Genomic DNA, 23,288 nt, shown 5'->3' on the forward strand with positions numbered 1-23,288 from the left:
TATACAACCTGAGCAAAATCAGAAGGGTTTGCTTTGTAACCGACAGGCAGTCAATGGTGGTATCCTTGGGAATAGAAGCAGTCGGGTTCTCAGAGAAAATCCTCGAATGGGGATTAATTAAAATAAATGTAGAGGTTCCTAGAGAAAAACGAAGTGAATCTAGGGAATTTTCCTCTCCAATTTGGTAGAAAACAAATGTCTGCCATCTAGATAAGAGCAGTGGGGTAGAAAACAAAATCAGTGCTTTGGCAAGAAAAGATCAAAAGTGACAAGAAGTCACTGTTGAAACTGTTGAAAGGCAGGTGGGACAAGATGAATTAAATCAATTCTCTTTGTAGCGTAAATCTTTTTTAAGGCACGTCATGAACACATTCACTAGTTTATTTTTTAGTAATTGTTGGCTTTTGCAATCTAGTTAAAATTATTCTTTGTACAAATTTTCTCTGATGCTTAATTGATCCAACTTTCAGGCCAAGACTGAGGTACAGAATCTCTAGATAACTTAGCAAAAAACCTGAAAAGTGGAACATTAATAAGGGCCTTAAGGCTGTAAAGGAGAGTCTGTCCTTTGTTGCACCAGACTGTTTCCTTGTGGGAAAACTTGTCACAATTCTCTAATCAGTCGTTGATTGATTTACCATTTTTGAATTACAGTTGAACAAATTGGTTTGGAATTGAATGTTTTTAGCATTAAGGAGAAACCACAGGAAGAGCTTGTCTGCAGTATCTGTTGGCCAAAATCAGTACACTTATTCGGCATGCAATCAATATTTATTGAATGAATAAATATTTTTATGACAATATTAATTTGACACCTGGCTACCATATTGGTTAGCATTTTTTCTCAGTCTGTTATTGAAATTTCTAATTTAAATTATTTAAATAGAGGACTCATATTATATGAGGGGGATTATCAAGATTGGAATAGATTTGCTTAAACATACTTTGATTTAGCCAAGTACATTTGAAAAGATGTTTATAGGCTCATGAATGTTTTTTCTATGAAGTCTAAGTTAGGGCTACCTGTTAATAAGTATTCAGAAAACAAAATGAAGTGTTCAGAGTTCATGTTTTGTCATATTTAGCTTTTACATTGATGCCGGGTGTTTTCTCAGATTTCCTGTAACCTGAGGACTCAGGTTAACTTCTTGACCCATCTATTGAGATCCACAGACACCAGCTTCCTTCTCTTTCAGAGTCTCGTTTTCCCCACACCACCCATATGAGTCTGGCTCGCGTCTCTAGGACAGAATTAAATCTCTCTATATTGTGAATAATTGGAGAAAGCAAACTATATCCAATTGAGGCAAATTTTCCTGTATTTCTCTTTTCTTAACATAGGTTTAAATCATAGCACAATCATTTTCAATCACTCTCTATCATTTTTCTCATTTTGTAAGGCGATATCTTCTTCCAGCTTCCGTGTGTATGATTCCCTTGTAAACACAAGGCGTTGTGATACACTTGCACACGCATCTCTAATCTTCATAATATGCTGGCAAGTTTGGTGTGAGAGCCTCATTTTATAGATGAGAAATGAGGTTTGAAGAAGCTTACAAGCAAATGGCAAAAGTAGAACTGGATCTTTGTTTTACTTTAAAATCATTTTCTTTCCATTCATAAAGTAAAATCAAGCATACTAGATCATAAATGATGAGTTTATGATTGTTTTGGTAGTATACCCTCTTCCACTTTGGGCTTCAGAACAGTCCAGTTTATCCCTTTAGATTAGTCACTGTGAGAAGAAGGCTCTTTCCTATATGGTGCTAGGTTCTAGGTTCATTCATACTCGGCTCTTATATGCGTCCGCTCCCCCCTTTTTTGCCTTTTTTTTTTTTTCGGTCCTTTTACGGCTACACTAGTGGCATATGGAAGTTCCCAGGCTAGGGGTTGAATCAGCTGTTGCCACCAACCTGCACCACAGCCACAGCATTGCAGGATCGGAGCTGCATTTGCAACCTACACCACAGCTCGTGGCATTGCTGGATCCTTAACCCACTGAGCGGGGCTGGCAGTCAAACTCCCATCCTCGTGGATACTAGTTGGATTTGTTACCACTGAGCCACAATGGTAATTCCTGTGTACTCCTTTATTAAAATTAAAAAAAAAAAAGTTTTTAAATGGTCCTGCTACCTCAAAGGACATATGCTCTGGAATAGGGTCAGCTTTGGGTTTCGAATTCTCAACAGCAATTCCTTCTCCCAAGTTCCATGAAAATTTTAGGTTCATAACCACAAGAATGTCCAATTTTGAACCCAGGAAGTAGGAAGCTTGTTTTCCCAGCAGCGCTGGGCAGGATCAGTCCTTTCTTCTTCCCCTTACCGCATGAGGGCAGAGGAGAGCTGGTACTCTCTGGAAGGAGGGGTTTCCAAAAGGAAAAAGCCTGGAACTTAGTTGTGGGTTATTCCTCCACATTTAGATTCATATGTACCATTGAACCTGCACAGGGGTAGAGTGAATTAAGGCTCAGAGAGAGGCAGTAGTTACTCTCAATGAGCTTCCTTTTTTGAGCTGTAGAGAAGAAGCTTTCCTACAATAAGAGGGCTTACATAAAAACTACAGCACAACTGTCCATAATCTCAGTTTCAAGTGTTGGTTCTGAGACCACCACCTCCTCTCTGCCCAGCTCGCTCCCTTTAATAACCTGACCTCATAGTAGAACTTACTCTTCTCCATCTTCACACATTCCCATCTCCATCTCTCTCTCTTGGTGATGTCAGCTGGCTATGATTTTAAATATTAAACCTGAGGTGCATTCTAGGTGGTTTGTCAAGGTTTCCCAAAGAGGCTAAACCCCAGTTGCCTGTAGTAGTAACCAGCTCTATAATGCCCACTTTACTAAGTTTTTTTTCCCTGCTGTCTGACTCTCCTCACTCTTTCACTCTGGCTTCCAGGCGTCACCTCCCAAACAAAAGTTACTCAAATCTTTGTCTCAAGCTCTACTTTTGGGGGAATTCAAGGTAATTAGTAAGGATGATGATGACACTGATAACATGATTCTGTAGTACATTTGTAAAGTAAAATCATGGGTCAAAGAAGAGAAAAATCCGGGTGTCCTGATAGGGTTGGAGAAAACTGTAAAAGCAAAAAACAAAAACAAACAAGCAAGCAAACCCTGGAGCAGGATTGAAAACCTGGAGTACTTTAGATAGAAAAATAAAGCTAGGGAGTGTATTACAGGTAAGATAACAGCCTCAACAAAAGTAGGAAAACTGGAAATGGATAATTCTTTCCTTAGATTGTATCTAGATATCATATAATTAAAAATCACATACTATTACTATCACAGAAATTCAGGTCCTTTAAGCAGGCAAGAAATGAAATATATACATAAGTGCCATTTGTATACAAATACTTTCTTAAAAGTATGACCAAAACCTCAGCAAAAGCCACCTGGCTGATGATCTTACCCGGCTTTCCCCTTCTAATACCTTAGCCGCCTCCCTCTTGCAGGACAATGCCAGCACACTGTAGACAGTCGTAAGAGGCTGTCTTGATTTCGCTCTCACCTTCCACTGGCTTCCACCTCGCCACTCCCACTCACCTGGCCCTTCTCTCAAGTGTCCTGCCATATTCACCTGGCTCACTTCCTCAAATGGCCACCATTACTAAGTTTCCAGGGAGATCTTTTGGCCAGGCATGTTCTTTTTTCACCTGTTTTTCCTGATTAACTCCTACTCATCTTTCTAGACTTACTTTTGAGATCATCTGATGTATGAAGCTTTCCTTGACTTATCCATCCCTTCCCCTTCTTCTCAGGCTGAGTACTGTTTTCATGAGATTCTCATAACATCCTCATTACTTCTATCAGAGCTTTCTTTACGCTATATTGCACTGTATTGTAGCTGTCTCCTTAACTGACTATCTCCCCAACTTTTTTTTTAATAGCTGGGAGCACGGCTTATTTATTTAAAAAAATTTAATGTCTTATGTGCCTAAATAAAATGCTTGGTGACAAAATTATGTTTAATTAGGGTCCTTTGAATAGATGAATTAATTAATAAATGAAAACGCAAATTCTTTCTCTTGCTAAAAGTGTACTGCATTCATTTTGGGATCAAGAAAGTAGAATCAAGAAGCTAATGGATGTATCCCCTTTATATATCTGTTGGATATTTTAGTCTTCATCTTCTTCCTTTCATAGATTGATATGAGAAGATAAATAAATATGCATTTTAAAGGACTTGGGGTTTCTAAGATAAAGGTCTATCTTAAGTCTTTACTATTCATTAAAAACGAATCTGGGGAGTTCCCGTCGTGGCGCAGTGGTTAACGAATCCGACTAGGATCCATGAGGTTGCGGGTTCGGTCCCTGGCCTTGCTCAGTGGGTTAACGATCCGGCGTTGCCGTGAGCTGTGGTGGAGGTTGCAGACGCGGCTCAGATCCCGCGTTGCTGTGGCTCTGGCATAGGCCGGTGGCTACAGCTCCGATTCAACCCCTAGCCTGGGAACCTCCATATGCCGCAGGAGCGGCCCAAGAAATGGCAAAAAGACAAAAAAAAAAAAAAAAGCCTGTGTACAGAGAGCTGTGGACTCATAGAAGAGATTAGTCTTCCTGCTGCATAGGAAGATGTGGGAAGGCTTCAAAGAAATGATGTCAGTTAAGAGAATAAGAAAAATTTCAGGCAGAGGTAGAGAAGGGCATTCCAGACTAAAGAGACATCATGAACAAAGGCTTGGGGGCAGGAGTATCTGATTTGGAGGCAATTATGTGACTAGGATATATGGTTCAAATAGTGCAGTAGGGAAAGAGGACTGCAGGGAAAAGATGAGTTGTAACCAAGTTGTAAAGAGTTTTTGTAACCCTTGAATAGGAATTTGGATCTTATCCTATAGTTAATAGAAAGTTATGGAAAGTTTTATGGAGCAGAGTGGCATGAAAATTCTGTTCTTTAGAAAAATTATCATGGCCATACAAGGTTCTGGTCACCCAATCTTCAAGTTGTGGAGGGGGGCTGGGTGAGGTTACCCATAAAACCAGGCAGCTCCAAAACCAGCCCTACAATTCAACTAAATTCTAATACTCTTCAGGAGGTAGCATCAGATAACACAGGTTAAAGGTTCAGTCCTACAAGACTGCCTACACCATGCCTCCCAACCCCCCAGAAACTGCATAGACCAGTCTTCACATTCCAGGTTTTTACCTGTGCCTCTGACTAACTGGCAGCAGATCGGAGGCTCCAGAGACCCCTCCGTGGGCTTCAGATGCAAGTGCTTCTGACCATTGGCTATTAAATTAGATGTTCCCATGACCCCTCCTTGGGTTCCATTAATTTGCTAGAATGGCCCAGGGATCTCAGGTAGCCCTTTTACTCACTAGATTACCAGTTTCTTACAGAGGATGTTAAAGGGTACAAATCAGCAGCCAGATGAAGAGATACACAGTGCTAGGCCATGGAAAGGGAAGAGAGTTTCCATGCCCTCTTGGAGCACACCACTCTCCCAGCACCTCACCTGTTTAACAACCCAGAAGCATCCTAAATTCCTTCCTTTGTGGTTTTTTTTTTTTTAACAGCTGATTAAATAATTGGCCATTGCTGATTGAACTCAATCTTCAGCCCATCTCCCCTGCCTGCACATGGAGTGGGAGGTGGAGTGGGTCAGGGGCAGGAGAAAGTTCCAACCCTTTAATCTCATGCTTGGTTCTACTGGCAGCCACCCCCATCCAAAAACACTTTCCAAAAGTCCCCTCATTGATGTAAGAAAATACAACTTTATGCTCTCATCACTTAGGAATTTGGTGTGTTTTAGGAGCTCTCTGCCAGAAACAGGGATGAAAATCAGATATACATTTTTTTAATATTGACAAAAAACAAACTCTACATGCCATGTAAAACAAAGCCAAAAGAAGAGTTTAGTGCAGGGTTTCAATCTGCAAGCTAGGCAACACAAGGATCTTGGGGTGATGGGTTTTGGGTTGCTCACAGACTCCTTAAGGAGTTTTTATGGGGTAAATTGGAAGTTATTTGTCTTTTTCAGGTGGTTGGTTGCCCAGTGGTCATCTTCCTTATTTGAATGAGGATAGCCGAGATAAGGGAACAAGGAAGTCCGGAGATGGTGTGAACAGACTTGGCCTTTGGGAATTGGCTGGTATCCTCTGCTGATTTCTACAGGGAGTTGTAATTTCCCTCAACTGATGTTAGGTAAGGTTGTTTCATTTTCTTTAATGTGCTTTCATTGGCCATCTGCATTTCGACCCTGACATAAGCGACTCCATTTTAGTTTCAGTCTACATTGTAAATCACAATATCACAGTCTGCTATTTGAAGAAATAATTGGAGAGCAAGAGATTAGAAACCACATGGGATGCTGTTGCAATAGTCCTGAAAAGAAATGTTAACTGCTTGAACCAGAATAGATATGAAGATACAGTGAATACAAGAATCACCTTGGAAGCAGAATTTATTAGATTTAAATGATCAATTGTTGAGTTAGAAATAGTTGGGAGGATAAAAGATGACCCTGATGTCTTAAATTTGAGAGAGTTAATGAGTAAAGATGGCACTTGACCCAGAGGGATTGATGACAGAGGAGGGAAGCTGGGTGAAAAGAGGGGGTAAATTTTGTTTGGACTTGCTTGGGATACAGCACCTGTGATACATGGAACAGAAAAGAAGCACCTGGTGGGTTGGAGAATGGAACTCAGGAGAGGGGTGGGTGCAGCTTGAGTTATAAACTTAAGAATCATCAAAAATAGAAGGAAAACAAGGAAACAGGGACTGCAGGTAAGAAAAAGACCTAAGTGCGGAATCCGGAGACTTGAAGGCAGGATAGAATTGGGAATCAAGAGGAAATCAACTCTGTTTTTATCTCTTTATGAATAAGGACACAAATATCAAATATTCCCATCCCATTTTTATTACCAATTGGAAAAACATTAATTTTTCAGATTGTGTTATGTATTGGGAAATTTTATTCATGACCTCAACTGTACTCACATCGACACATAGAATCAGCATATCAAAGTGCTCGGTTTTAGAGGCTGTAGTGCGGTGGCTGAGGGAATAGCTTCCTAGTCAAAACTCTGGTTTTAAATCTCAGTTTTGCTGTGTATCTAACTGGAGGCAAGGGAAAGTTACTTCAGTTTATTGCATGGAATTTTTTTTGCAACTTCAAAAATGGAGGTACAAAATGCTACATGAAACACTAGGCCTTATGTCTGGTGCTTTGTAAGCATTCAGTAGTGCTTTTTCTTATTGAACACTTTCAAAAAGATAATTTTGGGCTAATTATTATATCTCCATAGGTAAATTCTTTTCTGAGAGCCATAGTTATAGCATTAACTCTAAGCATTTTATTATCTGTAGCAGTAAATCTTCAACTTTGGGAAAAACTAAATGAGCATAATTGCTGGTTTATTTGCAGTTCATTAAGGAAACATTAGGCTTCATTTCACAAAGGACATACAACAAAACATGAGTGGAACATATCTCTAAGCCTGGCTTTCATGCAGAATTCCAACAATACATTCTTATTTCATTAACATATAGTAGGTATTTCTTTGTTTGTATGTTTTGTTTTGTTTTTATGATTTTGTAGTTTGGGAAGACCATTCCCTTTAATAACCAGAGCTGTCCTTCTAAACTGAATGATGGTTTTTGTCTTTTTAAAAGGATATTGACAGCTGGTGCAGCAGGGGTGTGACATTTCATAAGACATTTAGCACCACTTAAATGAATTATTTCTCCTTACTATGCTATGTACCAGTGGGTTTTTAAAATAATAATTTTAGAGTTGAATTCTGAAAGTTATTCTTGGATGACAAATGAAATCTTACTTAGTACATGCTTGTGATTGATGGAAAACAGCAGGTATTAGAATTTCACTGTGAAATAATTTTTCTCTGTAATGTTTATCCAAACTCATCTTCTGGCATGCTTCTTAGGCTATATAAGACAAACTGTAAAAGTGACCTGTTCTTCCTGTGACACATAATTCTACGTATTCATAAGCACACCAAAATTTTCATCTGTTTACTTCTGTTAAAGCTAGGCCTTAATTTTAAGGCTTGCAAAATAAGACCAGTCTTACTTCTGGGTGAATGAAGGCAAAAACATTAATTCTGAGAGTTGAAAAATTTACGGTGACTTAATATAAGAACCTCTTTTATAGTTGGTGTCTTCACATAGATCTACTGGATCAATTTCATGAATAACTAAGTGAGCAAAATTGCTAGTTTATTTTCAGTTCAAAGGACTGTTTGTACTGAGGAAAACTGATTCTTGGCCCAACAGCTCCATTCCAAGATTGTTGACACACCAACTGGCATTAAAGGAAGGTACCCAGAATCAGTCGGCTTCTTTTGTGTTAGTTCATGGGTAAAGTAAAACACCTGATGTAGCTGCAATCCAGTGCATGTCTTTAGGCTTAGCCGTTGAAGGACTAGCAGACTGAGGCTTTTTGCTCTTTGATCAAAACTCACCAGTGTTTTGGCAGAGAGGACACTCTGCTGGTCACTAACTCATCTATGCTCGTCTTTTGGTGAGCACATGAAGGCTACAGCTTCCATGTGTCTTTAACTCAAGTCTCTCCTTACTCACAAGGGGAACTTCTCTAGGCCACTGATGGAGCATCAGTGCAGGGGCCTGAATACTTCTCACTACTGTTGACTCTCTATCAGCATAAGTAGGTGAGGCAACAACTCTCTTCTATCAAGGGCATATATCACCTCATAACTGGAGCTGTTTAATATAAGTGTTGTGAGAACAAAGTAGATGAGAATGTCAGGAAGTGGGGTGGGGAACAAATATATGAACGTACTCGTAGAGGAGAGACCCACGAGGAAGGTTTATAACCTTTTCTCACTTTCCATATCTTAAGCTTATATATGTTAACAATCATGTGTGATTTGTTGAGCCCCTTCTAGTTGAGCCCCTTCTAGTCATGCCACGTACTTGCCTAACTTTGAGCCCCTTGGCAATCCTATGAAATAGGGAATATTATTCTCTTGTTCTATAGATGAGGCTTAGGAGGTTAAGTGGCCTGCCAAGCTGACATGGCTAGAAAGTAATAAAGCCACATTGGCTCCCACCCACTCACAGGGGAGGTTAGTTCTGAAAGGTTCTGCTGAGATGCTGCAAAAGTAGATTATGTGATGGGAAGGGCACCCCTGGGGCTATGCAAATAGCAGCGCTTCCACTCTGCTCTACTGCCCTGGGCAAAGGGAGGAGTGGGTTTAAATTTAAGGCTCATTTTGTTTTCTATTGCATGACCTTGAGCTGCAAGTGGTCTCTGTTACTGATGCTCTAAGGACCTTGAAGGAAAGGCAGTGCCAGGAAAGAGATCATTTCACACCTTTGTTGCTCCTGTTTAGTGCAGGTCTGAGCTTTATAGGTTAGCGTCAGATTGATATATTCTTTCCTGCAATAAAAAAGGAAGAAAAATTTTATTTAAAAAGAAAGAGTCTTAAAGTCTTTGGGAAATGAATATGATTTTTAAAAGGTTATATATATATATATTTTTTTTTGACATTTTTGGTATGCTGACATTTTCTGTGGTGTTTGCTGGGGGGTGAGACCTTTTCTGTTTTGCTTTGCTTATGTGTGCCTTAAACAAATCAAGCTCATTGTTTTAGAAATATTTCTATTGTTTTTCCTTTTCTGCTTTGTCTCTCTAAGAAAATGCTAAGTCAATTTTATTTGGTTCAAATTTAGGATATAGCTTTTGAAAAGATTCATGCTGTTTTTGTTTAAAAAATTTAAACTGTATGTATCCCAGAAGAGAAAAGAAGGTTTCCCTGCTTTAAATGATTTTAAGTATTTAAAACAGAATTATATGAACACTAAAATCATGTTTATGCAACACATGCAGTTTTGTTGATTTTGATAGGTGGAATGGATAGGCCAGAACGCTCCTTTGCTGTGAAGGAACATCAGCAGGGCCAGCACACCACATTCCAGTGCATTAGTTGATCTCGTGAGGACCAGTCCACTAGTTGTGTGGATAATTGCTTTAAGAATCAGAAAACTTTAAGAATCAGGAAACTTCAAGAATTGAGGGGACCATCAGCTGGTTTTTGTCTTCCCAATATAAGGCAATCTCCCCTTTTTGTTAGATTTTTTTGGTTCTCTCTTTTTATTTTTATTTATTTATTTATTTACGTATTTATTTATTGTCTTTTTAGAACCGCACCTGAAGCATATGGAAGTTCCCAGGCTAGGGGTCCAATTGGAGCTGTAGCTGCCGGCCTACACCACAGCCACAGCAATGCGGGGTCTCTACTGCCTCTGCGACTTACACCAGAGCTCAAGGCAATGCCAGATCCTTAAACCACTGAGTGAGCCTGGGTATCAAACCTTCATCCTCATGGATGCTAGTCAGACTCGTTTCTGCTGCACCATGAAGGGAACTCCCTGTTCTCTCTTCTTAAAATGATATTCTGCATATTACAATTGAGAAAGTATTCTGTATATTTTGTATAAAGCCATTGACACCTATGTTGGTTTCCTGCACCTACCAAAATAAAATGCCACAAGCAGGATGGCTTTTTTTTTTTTTGTCTTTTTGTCTTTTCCAGGGCCGCACTTGCTGCATATGGAGGTTCCCAGGCTAGAGGTCCAATCAGAGCTATAGCTGCCAGCCTACACCACAGCCACAGCAATGCTGGATCCAAGAGCCGCATCTGCAACCTACACCACAGCTCACTGCAGTGCCAGATCCTTAACCCATTGAGCAAGGCCAGGGATCGAACCTATATCATTATGGATACTAGTTGGGTTCATTAACACTGAGCCACAATAGGAATTCCAGAAGTGCAAGTCTTGTACTAGGACAGAGTCCAGGTTTGGGTGGACAATCAATGGAATGTATTTATGCATTACTTCCATTATTGCAAATCTTAAAGAACTGGTTGGAATATTTTATTTGTCTAAACTGTTGACTTTCTTCAGCTGCAGATTGGTATGTGAAAATCTCATGCATCATATAGTGGTTTAATGTTTGTTATCGATGTTTGTCATAATGAGTTTACACATACAAGTTCACTTGAAGAAATTAAAGGCTTAATTTCCGGAGGAAGCAAAGGAAGCAGATTGGCATGGGATAGGAGGCTAAAGCTTGGCACTGAGGGGGCTGAGTGACTTCACTCTTGGGGAGAGAGTCCCCCACTCTGGTGTCATATCTGCATCTAGTGATGTGCTGACACACCTGGAAGAGAACTCCTGTACATGCTCGGGCAACATACATTCATGTGCCCAGGGTATTGTCAAGGGTGTTTACATGAAGAACAGAAGTCTGCTGTTAGGGTTAGGGTCTGTCTGGACAACAGGGCAAGGAAAACAGGGTGGGAGGATCTGATTAGCATAATGGCTGTGTCAATAAGGGCAGATCAGTAGATGCTCTGAGAACAACTCACTGAAGAAGGATGAAAAATTCCTCAACCAGGACCCTAACTGTCATAAGGGAATGCTTAGGGTCAGACATGGTGAAGGTATTGAGAAACCGTAGTTTTCTTGGTAAAGGGAAACATCTATGAATTTTTCTACACTATCTGTTAAAAATTTCCTCTATTAGGCATTGGCTCCTGTGTTTTTGTATTTGGGAACTGAGGTCAGCTTGCTGGGCTCTCCAGGGGCATGATTTTCTGCAGGTGTCTGGCTTGTGTGTTGGCTTATGCCAAGGAAAGTGCTTCACGCAAATGGAGTGATCTGGGTCTGGGACAAATCAAGTATGAATGCTACTCTTTGAAAGCCCTGAAATTGTCTGCAAAAATTCATGTAAATTTTTCAGAGGAACTCTTTTAGGGATGAAGACCCTTAACTTTTAACTGATATTCAAAGGGCTCTAAGACAAAGAAAAGGCTAAGAGCGTCTAATTTGTGAGACTAGCAATCACTGACTCCTAATTACTCCTACTTTTCTGACCTTGTCTCTTTCCAATTTCCTTGAAGTTGATTGGACCCAATGAGCTTTGTTTTACTCAGGACTTTTGTTCCAGTGGATAATTTCTCCCGGCCATCCCTTCACTCACCCTCACTCTCCGTTGGCTCCTTGGAGATGCCTCTGACTCCAAGTTTTAGCTTAAATTTCATCTCTTCAGCTTTCCCATCTAAGGTAGATTCTCTGCTTTCTTCTTATTCTCTGTTCAGTTTCCAGTGTATTTCCTCTAAAACACTTATCAAAATGTATACATGATGTATTTTTAGTCTCTCTCTCAATGGGCAAGGATCTTGTCTATCTTATTTCCTTTCAAATTTCAAATGCCAGCCAGTCTCCAATCACAGTAGGTGTTCAGGAAATATTTGTTGAACACAAAATGCATGGAGAACACACTCTAATGTGAGGTAAGAATATAAAGTGAACTGGATTTACACTCATGATCCTAAAATACGTTTCCAGATAGTAGTTTTTTTCTGTTGCATTAACAATTGTTTGTGCTGATGAAATCAGCGACTGTACCCTAATTAGGGCTTCATTTACCTCTGCAAAAGAAATGGAGTTTCTTAAAGTTCAATTAAAAGAAAAATCCAGCTATTAGCAACCAGTAAAATAAACTCTAAACAGAAATGAATAAATTCTTCAATCTAATATAACTGATATAATAAAAGAACCCAAATATTTCTTGTTACCAATGCTCATATCTCTGAGCATATAAAAACATGATACATTCCATTATTCCTTTTGCACCAATGATCTCAAACTTAATGTGTCTCAACTTACAGAGCAGTGCACTCATAAAAAGGGGCTCACCGTGGACTGACTTCATGCCCAATTCAGAAACAGATTTCATTGGTAAAGCCCATATCCCTTTCTTTCCTTCTTTTTTCTTCCTTCTTTCCTTCCTTCCTTTTTCTTTTCTTCTTTTCTCTCTCTCTCTTTCTTTCTTTCTTTCTTTCATGGGAGAGATCTGCACCTACAATTATTAGCCCAGCTTTCAATAGTAGTTCTAGTTTACTTTTAAATTTCCTCAGACGGAGAGTCAGGATATATGAATCCATACCTTTGCACTTACCTGACTTCATTTTTTTAAAAAAATTCTTAGCAGTCCTTTGCAGGAGGATGTTAACAGTGAAGGATTTCACTATCATTCAGGGAAATTCATAAATTCAGGACAGTTGTCACTGCTGTGATAGCATTTCTGTTTAAGCAACAGAAAGCTTGCTTCATATAAAAATACAGTACAATGCACATCCGAAAGGACTAAGTTAAAGCTTGATTACCCAAGGAATATTTCACAAAAAGGTTTTTCTCTGGTACATTGTTTTAAGAAATGTCTGAATTTTTCAGCCAAAGAGGCTCAACAAATTGTACAGGATGCTTAGGTTATAGATATACCTATATTCCTGCAGGTTTATTTAACCTAGAAGGTTAAATAAAATGTTATTTTAAAGGAATTCTATTTTATTTTATTTTATTATTATTATTATTCATCTTTCTGCCTTTTCTAGGGCTGCTCCCGTGGCACATGGAGGTTCCCAGGCTAGGAGTCTAATCGGAGCTGTAGCCACCGGCCTATGCCAGAGCCACAGCAACTTGTGATCTAATTGCGTCTGCGACCTACACCACAGCTCACAGCAATGCTGGATCCTTAACCCACTGAGCAAGGCCAGGGATTGAACCTGCAACCTCATGGTTCCTAGTCAGATTCGTTAACCCCTAAGCCATGATGGGAACTCCAGGAATTTTATATTAATTAATTCATGACCTAATTTTCTATAAATAGTATAAGGAACTACATTTAAAGAATTAAAAATAATGTTCTTTTTCTTACAAAAAGCACCACACAATTATTGTAGAAAATACTCAATACATTTGTAAAGAAAATTTTAAAAAAATAGAACATGCTCTAATTAAACTGTGGTGAACCTCCTTTTGGTGAAATACAAATGTAATTTTTCTTTAACAAGCAGCCTAAACTATTAAGATGAGAAATAAAGTCAAAGCAGAAAAAGATAAGGGTAACTTATTCCTAAAAATATTAACTAGGAAAAAAATAAAATAAGGCTACTCAGTCCTCTAGGTCATGTTAACTTAGTTACACTATGATTATCTTTAAGCTCCATAAAGGCTAAGATTTCTGTTAGTTTTGTTCACTGCTTAATTATTGTGGCCCCCCCAAAAAACTGCCATATATTAATATTTTTAAAAATAATTTATTGAATGAGTTAATCAGGAAAATATAATAAAGCCATGGTTTGTATGCACTTTATAGACCCGCCTTTGGCAGTATAAATCTAAATAATCAAAAAGGTTTTTTTTCTTTTTTGCTGTGCCTGCAGCGTGTTGAACTTCTTGGGCCAGGGGTTGAACCCATGACACAGCCGTGACCCAACCCACTGCAGTGACAACACCAGATCCTTAACCCACTGCACCACAAGGGAACTTTCACAAATAATCAAAAGGTATTTATTCAGTAGCTTTTGTGTTTGGATCTCATACATATTTGGCTTTAGTTTACATATGAAGAAACTAGGGCTCCTAAGTATTGGTTTCTAGTTTTTCTTTCTCCGATAGTCCAGCAAAATTAAGCACGGAACTGCCCCACACAGATGAGAAATGAATCAAATGTGCCATGATATTTATTAGCTAAAGATATCTAAACTTGAGGTCTATAATTTGAACATGGCTTAACCAGGAAATGATTCTTGAAACAAGTTTAAAGAAACTCAGTGAAGCTCTTCACGTGTAATATTACGCTTGGACCTGATTGTTCTACATTCTGGGTTATTTTGCTAATTTAGCTGCATTCTCAGTTTACAGAATGAGAGGCAACAGTACTTGTACTAGTTGTTTTGTCAAGTCCAGAAGCAGAAGGTCCTATTTAATTTTTACTATGCTTTCTTCATTATAGTCTCTTTTTTGTTGCCCTGCCTTTTGCTTGATTGAATAAAATTATTTTATTACTATTTTTTCTAATTTGAAATCTACATTCTATTTCCATTAAACTAATGGTCATTTTCAAAAAAAACCAAATATTTTTAAACCAAAAAAGAAAAACAAAAACCCAAATATTTTTGACTAATATTTGAACCTTTATTTTTTAAATGACATCAAAAATTAAAGTATACATATAAAATTCTCCTTCAAAGAATGTGGTGGTGAATAAATATAAGAAGCACCTGCATTATCATAATTTATAGTGCTCTTATTTATACCTATAAAATCTAAAAGAATGAACTGAAATTTATTACATCTAATAATAATAAGGTAGTTTGACAAGTTGGCCAGAAAACCAAGAATTTTCTTGAATACTAAGACTTCTGTTGGCTCCTGGCAGAGGCAGGCATATTCCTTGGTTCCCCTCAACTCTGGCTAAGGCCATAAGGATAATTGAAGTTTTCCAAAGAGAATTAAAACTCTACCAGGATGAAGAGCCCAAGACTAAGACTGTAATATATCCAGATATCTCAAATAGTGGAACAAAAGGACACTCATGCTGCTGTGCGTAATAATATCAGGCTGTTAGCTTTGTGGGTTGTGGACTTTGTACTTTTTTTTTTCTTCAGGGCAATAGTTTCTTCAACATTATACTGACTGTGACTTTCACCCCCCTCCTTTGGAGGTGTATGTATGTGTGTTTAAAGAGTAGTTTCCTGTTGACTATCCTGGAAGAATGAGAAAGATTATCTTCTTTTTTTCTTAACACTGATAGAGAAATCTTGGAAAATATTAAGCCTTGAAGATTTATATCATTTAACCCTCAAAACTGACCTCTGAAGAGGACACTGCTATTTTTTCCATTTTACAGATGGCAGAATAGAGTGTGAAGAGACTAAGTAACTTGGTCATGCTCACATATCTAGGAAGTGAGAGATCCAGTATTCAGGTCTAGGTTCCTACTTTTAGATCCTGTTTTCTTATATGCTCTGAATAAGCCAAACAACTGAATACCACTATATAAAATAAATAATGCCCTTATAGCACAACACCAGGGAAAGATATCTCTAATTCCAGGAGTTACCTAGCACCCTGAAATTTTATATCCCTATGAAGTAAGTAGAGGAAGTGTTTTCTAGAGACAAGCATGGGATGGACATTCTGCTTTCTATCTTCTAAAACAATGGAAATCTCCTTTTTCCAGTTAAAAATATTAAGCAAGTCAATGCCACCCATGAGCATTACATCCTGGGCATGTGAAGTCTAGCGAATAAATACCTGTTATACCAGGACTAAGGCCATCTAATGGTTTTTGTCCTAGACAACTGAAAGGAGGATATCTTTTAAAAGATCTTTTCAAAGTACCTAGTGTTTTATGAAGAAAATGAAAATAAGATGAAATGTTGCATATTAAAATGTTTGTGACAGGTGCATTTAAAGTCTTCCCTAACCTCCTGCCCCTCAGTGTGTTTACATGACAACTCCCTTGAATAAATACTTAGTCTGGAGGCTATTCTAGAAAGCAGGGGTCCCAGATACACTTGGTAACTATAGTTACAGTTGTCTCTTCCTTTCCTGGAATGTAAAAATAATGTATCATCATCTCAGAAGTCATTTTAAAAGCCTTAATGAGATAAACACTCATTTTTCCAAGCAGTCTTCCTACTGTTGAGTGCTAGTCATCATTTCCTTCTGTTAATGATGAAAGTGATGTCTAGCTGTAAAGCAGAGGCATGATATGAATGTTAACATCTTACAACTTGGAGAACAAACCAATTAATTAAAAAATTACTCCTTAGGAAAATGTTTTGTCTCTTCATTAAAATAACATAATTAATATATTTAATTAATGATTATTCCAAAAGCTACCTCCAGATAATTAGTACACTGAGTTTTAATTGCCTAATCCATACAAACTTTCCGAAACATTAGCATGAAGCTGATTTTTAAAAATGTTTACCAAAAATTGAAATAGCCCCTCCCAGCTCTGAGAAGCAAATCGTAACAAATAAAAGAGATGGGAAATTAATCTTGCAGCAAATCACACACTCTCTACCCCTGCGTCTCTATGTCTCTGTGGGATGGGACTCTCTACCTGTGAAAAGAGGTTAACGAAACTTGCCTTGTCTCTTTAGTTATTGGTGAGAAACTGTTTATGAAGAAATTAAAAATTTCACTCCTTTAGTAATACTAAAAGGCATAGCTTTAGTAGACTAGAAACACTTCAATAAGTATCCTTTAAAATAGGTTTGTCAGTCTTTCCTATTATGTCCAAGGTGTGCTATTTTCTCCCATTGAAAGAGAACACTTTCCAGGCCAGGTAGAACTCTTCTCCAACTTCTAATCCACATCCATTGCTGGGGGCTGTGACTTGAGCCCACCTAGGGCAGGGAATCTAACTTGTGTGGGTTCTGGACACCATCCTCTGTTTTGATTCTGGTGTGAACACAGTGACTACCAAGAAAACACACTGACAAGGACATAGGAAATAATTTGAGGGTACGTTTGACTCAAGCAAAATTGTGTTATTCTGTTATGGTGTTATCATCTTCAGAATCAGCTTCTTAATGAATTCTGAGCCTTCCTGCCCCTTTACTGGTGCCTCCAACTCCAAAAACTAGAGTTTAGCAACGTCTTTGGAGAAAATATCTTAAATGATTTGGCCAGTCCTTCCTTCCAGTTTCTTTCCCTGCTTAGAAAATATTCTTCACCATCTTTGGCTTGACTGTATTTAAATAAGTTTGTTTGGTTTTATTTCCTTGGTAGAAGAATTGGTAGTAGAGATGTAAGAAAGTGGAACTAACTTTGGAACTTTAAAATAGAAACAAATCTGTAGTTCTCAATTATGCCAGGCCCAATATCCCTTTTAGAAAGAATATTTGGTTTCCCTGGCAACCAGCCCCATGTTTAGGTGCACTGTCCAAAAGTCACCTCCTTAACGTAGATCCAGTAGTCATGGAGGGCTTGTCGTGAATGGCAACACACCCATTTCACCTTTATGGCTCTGAAGTGTTTCCCAAAACTGAGGACAAGAGACCAAATACTATAACAAAAGATGCTTCCATTGCTCTTGTCACTTGTTCAGAAAATTCCAAGTTTGGGATGCTGTGAGCTAGAAACCATGAAGGAAGACCAAGTATATACGTGAAAATTAAACTCTGAAAACCATGTAAAACAAAGCCAAAAGATGAGGTTACTGCAAGGGTTTTGACCTGCAAGCTGGGCAAGTCAAGGGTCCAGGAGCAATGAGTTACCAGGTGTTTACAGATTAAAGGGTTTTTATGGGGCCAATGTGGAAATAATTTGTCTTTTTCAGCTGGTTGGTTGCCTGATAGTCTTCTTCCTTTTTGGATCAGGGTAGCTGACTTAAGGGAACAAAAAATCCAGAGATGGTGTAAACAGACTTGGCATTTGAGGATTGGCTGGTGTTCTCTGCTGATTTCTGAGAAAAGCTGTAAATTCCTACGAATGTTGTTCAGTAAGGTTAAGTTTTCTTTTCTTAATTTAATGCTCCAATGTTGCCACCTCCATTTTGTCTCCGACATAAGTGACTCCATTTTAGCTTTGGTTCTACATATATTTCTTATAAATCACAATATCGTACTTAGCAAGGTGATGGGTCATAATAACACCACCCTCTGCAAGTCCTCAAATCTGATCATATTCGTATTTGTGGGATTCATATTCTGTATATCTTGGGAATGGCAAAGGGAAAATTTGGAGGGTAGTGGTGGAGGTATGGTGGTAGTTCTGTAGGATTCTCCATAATGGTGCCTCTCATCAAGTCTTTCAGAGAAGCGTTGATCCTGAGACATAAGTTCTCTGTTCTTCAGATATGGGCCGTGCGTGCCCAGCATAAGCTTTAGTAGCCAGTTCCTGGAAAACATGGTCTTGGGTTGTCATCTGACACCATCTTGTTTCTATTTATAAGTCAAAGTAACATTTTGAGGGTATAATGGTTATTAATAAGCTTTAAGCAACATTTCTTCAAGTTATTTAAATTCCATTAGTAGCTTGTTTGTTTGTTTAAATCTCATTAGTGGCCAATTCATTTAATTAAAAAATTTTTATTAAGGTGTAGTTAATTTACAATGTTATGTCAATTTTGCTGTGTAGCAATGTGACTCAGCCATGCATATATATAGATTCTCTTTTTTTTTCTTTTCACGGCGGCATCTGCAGCATATGGAAGTTCCCAGGCTGGGGTCAAATCGGAGCTGCAGCTGCCAGCCATGCTAGAGCCACAGCAACAGCGATGCTGGATCCAAGGCACATCTGCGACCTACACCACAGTTTGCAGCAACACCAAATCCTTAACCCACTGAGTGAGGCCAGGGAACCAACCCACATCCTCACGGACACTTTGTCTGGTTCTTAACCCACGGAGCCACAACAGAAACTCCTAGATGCTTTTTTTATATTATTTTCTGGAGTTTCCTTGTGGTGTAGCATGTTAAGGATCCAGTGTTGACACTGCACTGGTTTTGGCCTCTGCTGTGGAGGAGGTTTGATTCCTGGCCCAGGAACTTCCATATGCACAGCCAAAAAAAAAAAAAAAAAAAACCCTAAACATCCACTAATTTGTTTAATTAACTGCAGTTTTCCAGAATGGTCTTTTGGTAGCTTATAGATAGGGAAATATAAAATGTCCCTAAAGTATAATAAATAAATTCACCTCTTTTATCATTGATGCATGATCTTTAATGTTAACTGGGTAGCTAATAAATGTCTTAGACTCATAAAAATAAGTAAAGATTAGAAAATGAGATTTGTAGGGAAAGATTAAAGGATCATTCAGGAAAACTGAGAAGCATTTTGTTGATAATCTTCATTTGCTGATAATAAAATGAGGAGAATACATGTGAATTATCGTTCCTCAAAAAAATAGAAGGGGGAGTGAATAAAGGTTATTTGTAGCACTTGAATGGGTTAGAAATTCTAGCCAGTTGGAAAATATTAAGCATTGCTTTGGAAATGAAAGTATTTTTGAGTTACTCTTCTAGATCAAGACAAGACAGTGTCCTCATTTGTTTGCTGTAATCTGGGGCAGGTTAACTAAAGCATGTGGACAAATTGGATAGCTTCACTAAAGTTCAGTCAACCGTTCATGTTAGAAACCCTCTGTCATTCTCAGAACAGCCTCTGGAGGTCAGGGTTGAGGCATGGTGTGTAGCTCAGCTTCCTAGGTCACTACCTCTGCAGTCAGAATATGGGAGAACTGATACTTTTGGTTCTCCGTCTGGTATTGCTCATAAACTCTAAATTTGTTTACTCACAAAATGTAATTTAACTAACAAGATAATCTGCAACAATTTCTGTTATTGGATATTTGAATATATATTCAATTTGTATACATTTATATGTCAACATTAATTTCTATTATAGTAGAGAAGTTAGGGATATAAGAACATTTAAAAAAATCTATTTAAACTCTGAAATAGGTAAGGACTTGTAAAATAACATGTATTAAGAATGAAAGTACCTCAGCTATAAAATAATAGGACCATTTTAAGTTTTCTCATGTTCCTAAAATTTAGGATTGCAATCATTCTCTTAATTCAAAAGCATTTGAAAGCTCTCCAAAAAAAAAAAAAAAAAATTAAATCATTTGGAACAAGACAGAATAATTTACCATTATTATTGTACTTTAGTGTTTTATCATCCTCAGTTCAGAGGATGGCAGGCAGCCAAAAGACGTCCTCCCCACAGTTCCTCCCAAGCCGTTCAGCTCAGAATTAAATTGACTAGTGAAGGCCAGAAACCAGGAAAAGGGAAATTAGAGGGAGGTCTATCTACGAAGCTCTTTACCAGTTTTTGGACCTACGGTCTTTCCAATTTTTCCATTCAGTTATTTATGGATATTATTTATTTATTTACTTATTTACTTATTTATTATTTTAAAACAATGCTCCCAGATATCCTTGAATGTTTTGGAAAACTATGAAAGGTAGACTAATCTTTTTAATGACTACATGAAATGCTATCTTTAATCATATATTGTGTGGCAATAGTACTTGAGCTGCTTCCAAATAGTATTCGGTAGGAAAAGTATGCCCTGGTAATTCTGGTCATGTCCAGACTTTTCCGACCCCTTCAGTCCTTTCCTTCATTTCTATGCTCACCACCCCCCCAAAACCCATCCATTAAGGCTTCAATATCGTTTTCTCCATAAAGGCTTCTTAAATGCCATTACCTGAATTTCACTACTCCTTGCTGAGTCTCCCATTGGATCTCGTATACACGGCTGTTAAATCCCACTCAGTGGTGTGTTTTTAGGTTCTTCCATGCTCCTAAAATTTACAATGACAGACAGCAAGGTGGTAGAGGATATTCAAAATATTTAAACACCGGTAGGGCATAGATGTCAATCAATCAGAATGGAAACCAGCTTTAAGTAACACTGCTGTGTTGGGCTGAATGAGAGCCCTGGAACCAGCCTACGAGCTCTTCAGAGGCAGGACTCCTATTATTTCATTTGGTATTCCTAACACCTAGCACAATACTTGGCTTATAGTTGATGCATAAATGTTTTATGAGTGAATGAATATCAAGGTAAGTTAAGCATTAATTCCAGGGAGAGTCCTTAAATCTTAGTAGTGACCTCAAGATTGCCTGTCCTCATTTCACTTTAGACATTGGTTTGTCTCGAGGTATAGGAGTTGTCCTTCATACGAGATGATCCTAGTGACACACTCCACAGGAGTTGTCCCAAAGCAAATTGCCCTGAGCCATCTACTCTCTTTCATATTTTCCTGCTGCATTTTTTTTATAATTTTTTTTTATTTTCCCACTGTACAGCAAGGGGGTCAGGTTATCCTTACATGTATACATTACAATTACATTTTTTTCCCCACCCTTTCTTCTGTTGCAACATGAGTATCTAGACAAAGTTCTCAATGCTATTCAGCAGGATCTCCTTGTAAATCTATTCTAAGTTGTGTCTGATAAGCCCAAACTCCCGATTCCTCCCACTCCCTCCCCCTCCCATCAGGCAGCCACAAGTCTCTTCTCCAAGTCCATGATTTTCTTTTCTGAGGAGATGTTCATTTGTGCTGGATATTAGATTCCAGTTATAAGTGATATCATATGGTATTTGTCTTTGTCTTTCTGGCTCATTTCACTCAGGATGAGATTCTCTAGTTCCATCCATGTTGCTGCAAATGGCATTATGTCATTCTTTTTTATGGCTGAGTAGTATTTCATTGTGTATATATACCATATCTTCCGAATCCAATCATCTGTCGATGGACATTTGGGTTGTTTCCACGTCCTGGCTATTGTGAATAGTGCTTCCTGCTGCATTTTTGAGGAACGGAATGGGTTAATTAAATTGGATTGTGGAAGAAGAAATAGTAGAAAAACATATTTCCCAAAGAAAACTAAAAGTCTATGATGCCATTTAAAATAAAACCTTAGCTAATTATTTAAAAGATATTAAAAGAAATGTTTTGGAAACTGTTATACTTCATAAGTTATTTTCACATACAATAGGATACATACTAGATAAGTGTCATTATTATTATTATTATTTGGTTAAGTGCGAAGCTCGTGGAAGTTCCTGGGGCCAGGGATTGAACCAGCACCACAGCAGTGACCACACCAGGTCCTTAACCTGTTGCACTGCAAGAGAACTCCAAGAGTCATTCTTCATTTAACGTTTATCTCTTGTGGAAAAAAAATTCTTCACACACAATTTGGGGCTATTTAAAATGAAGAAATACATCTTCCCTTACCACAGGATAGCAATTCTTCAGAGATTTTTTTTCTCTAACCTAAAAGTAAAGTAGAGTACATGTCAACCTGGTTTCCACGTGTCTTTGCTGTGAGCAATTCATTTATCTTGTGAGTTGGGATGGCTCAGCTCTGGTCCACTTTTTTTCTAGCAGCTGAAACCTTCTCTTTGTCAGAGTGGTGACTCCTTCTCTCCTACCCTAAGCAGGTGCATATACCCTCAAAACACCTATCAAACTGAAGAGATTCAATTGCTCATGTTTGACTGATTCTAAGAAATAAAGGCAGTCTGGGGCCAGCACTAGTCAGTTTGATCTTAATTAGACCTACATAAAATAATTATTTCCTTCGCTCAATACAGTACTTCTAAGTGATAAAACCTCAGAGGGTTCAAGGGCATGAGTTGTGTATGTCACTGAATGTTAAAAGAGGCCATCGAAAGCTCTAAGTCTATAAGAATGGTCCCAGTTTACTCCTGGAAGACAGTGTAATGGCAGACAAAAGCCTGACACTTCTGACAAACCTTTCTATCTTCAAGAATATTAAGCCTTTGGCTTAATCACCACTAAAATATCACCTGGCTCTAAAGTTCTACAATTTTTAAAAAGACAACTGGGCGTAGGTTTTAGTTGTTGTGAGCGAGAGGGTTATGAATTAAGCATGTTCTGCCTGCCCAAGAGCCTCAGCCTGGGTTTTATTTTTCACTGCAAATGCCATCCATGTTTGTTTTGTGTCAGCTGTCTT

The 23,288-nt window shown here is 38.3% G+C and overlaps 1 protein-coding gene across 1 annotated transcript in view; it reads left to right on the forward strand.

Annotated features, from left to right (window-relative positions):
- Positions 1 to 5,913: 5,913 nt before the first annotated feature.
- The window catches only part of SLC13A1 (solute carrier family 13 member 1), a 210,342-nt gene continuing 192,967 nt past the window's right edge, over positions 5,914 to 23,288 (forward strand). The window contains exon 1 of the mRNA XM_047763530.1: positions 5,914 to 6,143. The gene's annotated coding sequence lies outside the window, so the exon portion shown is untranslated. The remainder of the gene's footprint in view (positions 6,144 to 23,288) is intronic.

This window comes from Phacochoerus africanus, chromosome 16, assembly GCF_016906955.1.
Source record: "Phacochoerus africanus isolate WHEZ1 chromosome 16, ROS_Pafr_v1, whole genome shotgun sequence".
NCBI lineage: Eukaryota > Metazoa > Chordata > Mammalia > Artiodactyla > Suidae > Phacochoerus > Phacochoerus africanus.